The sequence below is a fragment of the Saimiri boliviensis genome, chromosome 1 (genome assembly GCF_048565385.1).
Source record: "Saimiri boliviensis isolate mSaiBol1 chromosome 1, mSaiBol1.pri, whole genome shotgun sequence".
NCBI lineage: Eukaryota > Metazoa > Chordata > Mammalia > Primates > Cebidae > Saimiri > Saimiri boliviensis.
Genome location: NC_133449.1, coordinates 120,771,321 through 120,779,646, shown reverse-complemented (window position 1 = coordinate 120,779,646; position 8,326 = coordinate 120,771,321). Strand labels below are relative to the sequence as shown.

The window sequence follows — 8,326 nt, the reverse complement described above, 5'->3', positions numbered from 1 at the left end:
AGCCTTCTGAGGCTTTGCCTGGGGTCAGTGAGGAAGACTGCTATAATCCACTAGTGATGTCTGCAGAGGTCACAGGCAGGGTTAGTGGTAGCACATTTGCTAAGTGATTTCTATCCCTGGTCAAAAAAGAACTCTGATGCAAGGTTACAGATATTGGTGTCCGACTTTAACAGTGGCCTTAAGATTTGGAGCTGGTGGAGGGGGAAAGGTAATGAGTTTGCATGGATGGTTCCCTCACAGTGCCTCCATACAGAGAACCAAACCAATGTCCATGCTCAACCCACAGCAGAACAATATAACCACATTCATAGACAGTCATGCACTGTGTAATGATATTCTGGTCAATGGTGGACAAAATATATGGTGGTGGTCCCATAAGATTATAATTCTGCATTTTTACTGTATTTTTTCTATGTTTAGTTGTGTTTAGAGTTACAAATACTATTGTGTCACAACTGCCTATGGTATTCAACACAGTAACGTGCCGTACAGGTTCGAAGCCTAGAAGCAATAGACCATATTATATAGCTTAGGTGTGTAATAGGCTATACTATCTAGGTTTGTGTAAGTACACTCTGCAATGTTTGCAGACGAGAGAGCCTAACAGCAAATTTCTCAGAACATAACCCCCCCATAGTTAAGCAATGCATGATTGCAACTATACAACAGATATTAGTACTGTGAGTGAATAGACTCCCCACGTAAAAATCCAGAGGGACATAGTTAAAACAATTCTGTTCAGTTAGTACAATTTGCTGAACTAGACTTTTATAAAAATCTAATTTTAAACAGTACTCTAGTTTTCAAGATATAACCTATTTGTTCTATGTAGCTTAAGAGGCTTAAAATGTGTTTGTGTCTGAAACAGGTGAAATTACTATACGAAATGTCCTTATGGCGGTTACACAGCCAGGGTTCTACTGTAGAAAGCAGCATGGATGGCCTCTGAGTTGCCGAGCTGAAATTTTATTATTAGTGCACCATTACAGCAAAGGTAGATGTTAAGAATATACTTGGTTGTTAAGGAGAAAATGATGTTTTTTTCTAGTTCATTTTGTAATTCCTAAGATCACTCTAGGCTTTAGGTCTAAGTGAACAAAAGAGAAATTCTTAAAACATCACTTTTGCCTCTATTATTGCTGATTTTTTTTTTTAACCAAACTATAATCTTTTCTTCTGAGAGATTTTGATTTATATATCTACCTGAATTGCATATAACGTGATTACTACCACAACACATACAATTTTCTTGGAATTTCATGTTAGGGTGGCGATAAGAAAATCAGACCTACAATCAAACAAAAACTCTTTGCCTTCTGAGAAGTTTCAGGCAGGAGTAGAGGAGAGATTTAGTGGAAAAATGAGCCTAGAAAAACGTGTTTTAAAATAGAATAATCTAATAGGCAAGTTTATCAATTCATACTGACTTGAGTCTAATTTTTTATGTTTGCAAAAATCCTGCCCAAGACAATATAAGAAAGAAGAGGAGAGAGAGGGAGAGGAGACAGAGAAAGAAAGAGAAAAGAGGAAGGGAAGCCAGAAAAGAGAAAGAGAAAAAAGAGGGAGGAGGGAAGCAAGGAAGGAAGGGAAGAAAGAAGAGAGAATGGAAGGATGGTAGGGAAGGGAGTCCAAATGGGAAATATCAGATGGAATGTAATAAAGCTGTCAATATTCGACAGATTTTGACCTATAAAAACGACATCTTCATATGGTTCAACCTAACAGCACTTAGTGACTTCCAAGCAGTTAGATTTAGGACATTTGCACGGACCCATCTGTGATAACTGGCTCGGAGTCCAAGCCATGTGCAGACCGGTCTTTCCTTAATTGCATAAAGATTTTTGTATTGAGCACCTTTGAAAATAGCTCCGGCTTCCCAAGGGGCATCTTTTCTTGGTGCCTGTGACCTCTGAAGAGAAACACAAATCACAGGCAGAGAAGTAGCTGTTTAAACATCCTTTGATTCCCCTCGTCATTTAGTAAATGCATTAAATTAAGCTGCAGATGTTTTGCTGTCAACACAACGCTGTATTATGGTGTGTTATTTTCCTGATAGAAACATTTTATATACTGTAAATAAACACAGTTTTGTTAATTAGTTAATGAATTATTTTTTAATGCTCCATTAGGCTTTAGGAAAAAAAAATAGCGCAAGCTATTGGAAGTTCTCATTTTTAATAAACAGACCTTGTGGTAAATGTAGAATGCCTAATATCTGGTGAAATGGTAGTGCTTGCAGGAATAATTATGGCTCCAGCTCTGTTTTAAGTTACTTTGTGCTGCTTAGGGTATTTTAGGCTTGGGGATTAAGGTTTATTAGACGTGCCCAGGATTTAACATAACATCTTGAAGTGAGGGAGATAGCAGGGGTGTGCTTATTTATTTTATATTTTATTTTTCTTGCAACAGAGAGTGTTTTAAACAAATGGCAGACAAATTGAGAATTCTGCACTCCAAGTACAACTCATCCCGAGAAATGCCAGAATTTTAGCAACAAAACAAACACGCAAGTCTTCTTCATTCTTGAGAGTCATGCCGTTTTCCTCCAAACAAGGACGAAAGGCTCTTTGCTTGTGGAGTGTCTCAGTCTAGCAGTAGATTGGAAAAATGTCCAAGCAGGGGACTCGAGTTCTCTCCCGGATGAGTTCATTTCAATAGTCACTGTGTTTCATCGGATGCAGCTGGTTACATTTTTAATAGGCAGATGGCTAATTTTACAGTTCCAAGCCAATCTCTCATTGGACAACATCCAGAAAGCCCGTGGTAGGGTGATGCCCAGCAGAAAGTTCAACAGGACACTTGGGGGGAACATATGCTAATGTCAGCCCTTTTACTTAAACGTCTTTAAAAAGAATATTCAGTGCTAAGCTGAGGGATTTTCACAGACTCAAGCCTAACACCAGATGGGTGGCCAGCTATGAAGTCCTTAGGGCCTTCGCAAATGCTCTTAATCTGGCTTGGATGGTCAGAGAATCAAATAGCACCAAACCAGTCATCGCTGAGTGATTTTGAAAAATGACAAAGGTGTACGCACTTTCAGAAATGACCTGGTTAACCAGAGGAGCGAATTTCTCTTAATAGAAGCCCATGGTCCTATGATTACCTCCGCATCCCGACCTCCGTTTTGGGTGCCCCTCCCCATCTGACCTTTATGGAGTTATAGGAATGAATGTCCATTTACCAGCTCCCCAGGTGACAGCCCCTCGCCTACAGGGTCAGAGAGGGCAGAATGTCTGCAGCAGTTAAGCATCCTTATTTTTAAACTGCTTGGAAATGTCTCTCTCCAAGGAAATGGCTACTTAGACATCTTAATTAAAAGGGAATTTGGAAATATCTCCCGTTTTGCAGTGCATGTAATCACGCATTTCTTTTTCTCCGCAGAAGGACTTCAGTTGCCTCTTCACAAAAGGCTTTGAAATGTCCTAAAACAATCCCCCGCAGCTCGGGGTGGGGGTGGGGGCGGGAGAGAGAGAGAAGAAAAAAACACTGAAGCAAAAAACAACAAACATTTTCTGGGAGGTGATAAAAGTCTTGGATGCAAAGTATCCTTATTTTATCCCATGTGATGAATTGCCATAGGGTGGCTGGAAAACTATTTAAGAACCGCAATGGCAAATGCCGTTGTTTAAATGAGGCAAATGTTGTTTACCTCTAAGCAAAATAAAAGCTAAGGATCAGAAGAAAGAGGGGATCAAAAGATCTTTCTCCAAACAGATTTATAAAAGAGAGTGATTTTTAAATGATTTCAACTCCTACTTTATAAAAATATTTTATGAGGCACTTTTCTGAAAATAACATGCTTCTGAAGAGTTTTGCTCCCCAAATCGCTTCCTGAAAATGGAGGCATTACTTTCATGCAGTACAATTGCCTACACAAGACCTTATTTAAAACAATGCAAAAGAAATTCGACAAAGCTAGTAACTCCGAACAAGGAAACTGGGCTTTTTTTTTTTTTTTTTTTTTTTTTTTTTTTTCCTTTTGGCCAGGAACGTAACCTTCAAATCTCAAACTAAATCTGTAAATGCTTCTATCAAATTTTTCTTTCAAGAACCTGGAAAGCGGTTCGTTTTGTTTTACTGAGCAGGTTGTGAAAAGAGTTTTCTCACAGAGTTTTTGTTTTATAATCAAAATAATTCAAGGGAAGTGACACGACTTTTCTTTGGAGATTTTTTTTTTTTTTTTTTTTTTTTTCTGGACAAAATCTAGTAGAGAGAGAGAGAGAGAAACAAAAATCAAACCAAATCCAAGACTTGCAGACAAAAGTTATAAACAATAAGAAACCCCTCAAAAATAGTTATAAATTATTCTGTCACCAAATTAAAGTATTGGTAGAAGAAAAGTCTTAAAAATATAAAATGAGTACTAGCTGAATACCTTCATAGTTGATGAAATTATGGAAATTTCTCTGGGGTGTGAATACCGCCAAACATATTTTAGACTTATTTTTAAAGTTCAGTTTTAAAGAAACTTTATACCTTTTACAAATAATAATAATAATAACTTTGAAAGGAAAAAAGTCAAAAGAAAAGCAGAAATTAGGGCAGTTTTTAAACTACAAGCCAACTGTTTGCTCTACTTTGCTTTATTTATTAGTTCTCAAGGTATTTAAAACTTGAGCATTAAAACTGCAGAATAATTTGCAAATGAATGCAGTTGCAGTTGTGAAAATATAACTCACAGCTGAATGTGGGTTATTCAGACAAATGGCTGCTTTGTTCGAGGAGGGGAAGTAAAGTTCTGTGTTAATTTATTACAAACTGCAGCATTTCATCCCTGATGTCCAGGCAACAATGTTTTTTATTTCAAGTAATTTATAAGCACTTCCCAGAGCACTTAGCGGTGATGTCCTTGGCTGTTTTGCTCCCAGAGACGGAGTGTATATGTATTTACTGTGGGAATTTGTTTTTAATAAAACTGTTGTAAGGCATTTTTATTCCTTTGCTTTGTTACATTAAAAACATTCGCTGCATAAGTAATGCATTTTATTCCAAGTTGAAAGGCAGCAGATCACAGCCGGCAACTGTATTGGGGGGTAGAGAATAATGACGAGAAAAGTAACGTTTAAAGTGAACCAGACCCTTTTCTGAGCTGCTCTAGGTGTCTCTTTGCCTCTGCATTTAAGGGGAGCAGCGATTAGATAACGAAGGGCCCGGAAAAAGTATCTAGGAGGTCCCAGGATGCGGGCAATTGCATAGAATGGAGAATCAAATAGAGAAGGGCAGACAAAGGCCCAGTGAATGTGTGTTTGTGCGCTCCCGTGGGGGTGTGCAGAAACACGCACACGCGTGTGTGATCGATATTAAGAATTCTTATACGTTTTTATGATTCCCCTCTATCTCCCAGAGTCAGTTCACTACCCTAGAGAATCCAAAATTTGCCCTTTTTTTTCCATGTTTAAGTAAAACAGTTATTTGCCTTCATATGTACATACAGACAATTTTAAAAATCAGATTCTGTGCAGTAGGAAGAAATTGTGGCAAGTTTTCAACTTCAATGAGAGATGTCGAGCCATTGAAAAGTTTCAAGGGTCCTGTCCCAAGGGTAGCTGTTCTGTTGATGCCAAGAGTCTTTCTGGAGATCCCAGAATTTCAGTGGCCTTTAACCATTTTTCTGTCCCAAGGTGGATGAGTTAAAGTCATAGCTCATTTAGCTACCTAATTTATCAATCTATCCAACTATCTATCTATCTATCTATCTGTCTGTCTGTCTATCTACCTACCTAATCTTGCATACAGCTTTATCATCCTTAAAACTTGGAGAACATAATTTGTACTGGTCCTAACAGTGATGCTTTAGGAAGTTGATAGATAATTCCCATATGGATATGTTTCCAACAACAGAAATGTACTGTCTTTAACATGCATCACACGGTGCTTCACATGTGAACACAGTTGATGCAATCTTATGCTCCCATGGCAAAGATTGTAACAGGCCTTGCAGCCTACTGAAGTAATAGGAGTTACAGAAAATACAGCCTCATAATTATCTAGACACATTTGAGAAGTTCTTTATAATTTGAAAATTGCTTTGACTTTTAAAACGAAATTTGATGAGCAATTACTGTATAATAATAGATTTTTAAACTTATTATTAAAAAAAATAACGAGAGAACTGTTTGAACAAATTACCTTTAAAAGAATCTAGGTTTTTTTGTTGTTGTTGTTGTTATTCCTCTGGACACTAACTTTTCCAGAAGTAAGAAGTAAATTAAAATATAGATTGCTGTGTTAATTTGCCATAAAAATTATATTTATTATTTGTAAAAGGGCCATGAAAATAAGCACTGGCTTGTGGGCCAGGCAATCGAAAGAAATCAGGAAGCAAATAAGAATCAGACCTTTCTGGCCGGGCGCGGTGGCTCAAGCCTGTAATCCCAGCACTTTGGGAGGCCGAGGTGGGTGGATCACGAGGTCTAGAGATCGAGACCATCCTGGTCAACATGGTGAAACCCCATCTCTACTAAAAATACAAAAAACTAGCTGGGTGTGGTGGCGCGTGCCTGTAATCCCAGCTACTCAGGAAGCTGAAGCAGGAGAATTGCCTGAACCCAGGAGGCAGAGGTTGCGGTGAGCCGAGATCCCGCCATTGCACTCCAACCTGGGTAACAAGAGAGAAACTTGGTCTCAAAAGAAAAAAAAAAAAACCAGACCTTTGTGTTTAATGCAAACAGAGTATTTCTCTTCTCATACAGTAACAAATCCTAATGGAGAAGAGTTAAATACTTTCTCCTGTTTCTTCTGTCTCTTTATTTAAAAATCAACTTTATTGGCCGGGCGCGGTGGCTCACGCCTATAATCCCAGTACTTTGGGAGGCCGAGGCAGGTGGATCACGAGGTCAACAGATCGAGACCATCCTGGTCAACATGGTAAAACCCCGTCTCTACTAAAAATACAAAAACTAGCTGGGCATGGTGGCGTACGCCTGTAATCCCAGCTACTCGGAAGGCTGAGGCAGGAGAATTGCCTGAACCCAGGAGGCAGAGGTTGTGGTGAGCCGAGATCGCGCCATTGCACTCCAGCCTGGGTAACAAGAGCAAAACTCCGTCTCAAAAAAAAAAAAAAAATCAACTTTGTTTTTTAAGACCAGCTCTATAAAGCTTTCCTGACTTTATTCATCTTTTCTGAATCCTAGGCTGGGGAGCATAAGTGTGCCTGTATTTAAACTTTCAGGGCTGGGAAGTCCTCTAAGGATCATAAAGCAGTCCTTCCTCCAGGCCTTGATTGTCTCATGTGATGGTGGGAGGTTACCTCAGGAAGAAGGAGGAATGGGCATTGGGAATGCCTGCAGAACAGGAGTGTGGAATGGAGCTGGGCTCAGGAGATACCTGCAGGGTGGATGGAGGTCTGCATGTTCTGAGGCTCCTGCAGGGTACATCCCACAGCCTTGCCTCTGGGGCTTCTAACAACGGGGATCCCTTGGATAAAATGGGAGTCATGCATTTCTCCCTTAGTGAAGAAATCAACTTAAGAACTGGTAATATGAAAAGAGTGTTCACAGTTTTTTTGTTTTGTTTTGTTTTGTTTTGTTTTTTAATGAGAGAGAGTAGCTGGGCACCATGGCACATGCTTATAATCCCAGCCCTTTGGGAAGCTGAGATGAGATAATCATATAAGCCCAGGAGTTTGAGACCAGCCTGGGCAACACAGAGAGACTCCATCTCCATTAAAGAAGTTTTTTAAATTAAAAAAATATTTTTTTAAATGAGAGAGAAAGAAAACAGAAAGAGATAACACATCTATTTGAGAATTGGCAGCAACAGCTGAGCATCTTTAGCTGACATTGGAAACAATTATCTATCAATCAAATGATCCTCAATTTAAAATTTGTCCAAACAAATATTTACCGTGTATGACAAATCTTAGTGCTTCTGGAAAGAATGTGTTCATTTAGTTTTCTAAATGAACAGATTTCAAATATTACTTGTCTCTGCTGAGATCATTAGATAATTTTTATCCCCCTTTTAAGCATGTCTTTCATAAGCTATAATGGTTAATCCATATACTGTAGAATCTTTGAGCAGAAACCAGCCTTAATCCCTACAAATCGAAGTCCAGAGTGGCCAAGAGACCAACATGCTGCTTCCCCATTGAGCAGTCATTTCATAGCACCATTCTCTCTACTAAATACTAGTTAGTCAGGAAAACAGAAAGTCATGAAGTTAAAGGGGCTTTCTTCAGAGCGCGGAAACCCTGAGTCTCTCAACCATGTGTTCTAATGCAGATCCTCTGTAGTAGGAGTAGAGTCTTCTGTGTATAGATGGCAAGCTCGGCAGGTTGACCACCTCAGCTCCCAGCCTCCGATCTGACCTCTAGCAGCTGTGACAC

General features: G+C 39.1%; 1 long non-coding RNA gene across 1 annotated transcript in view; it reads left to right on the top strand.

Annotated features, from left to right (window-relative positions):
• LOC141585160 (uncharacterized) overlaps nt 1–8,326 on the top strand; it is a 31,247-nt gene that overhangs the window by 7,137 nt on the left and 15,784 nt on the right. The window lies entirely within an intron of this gene.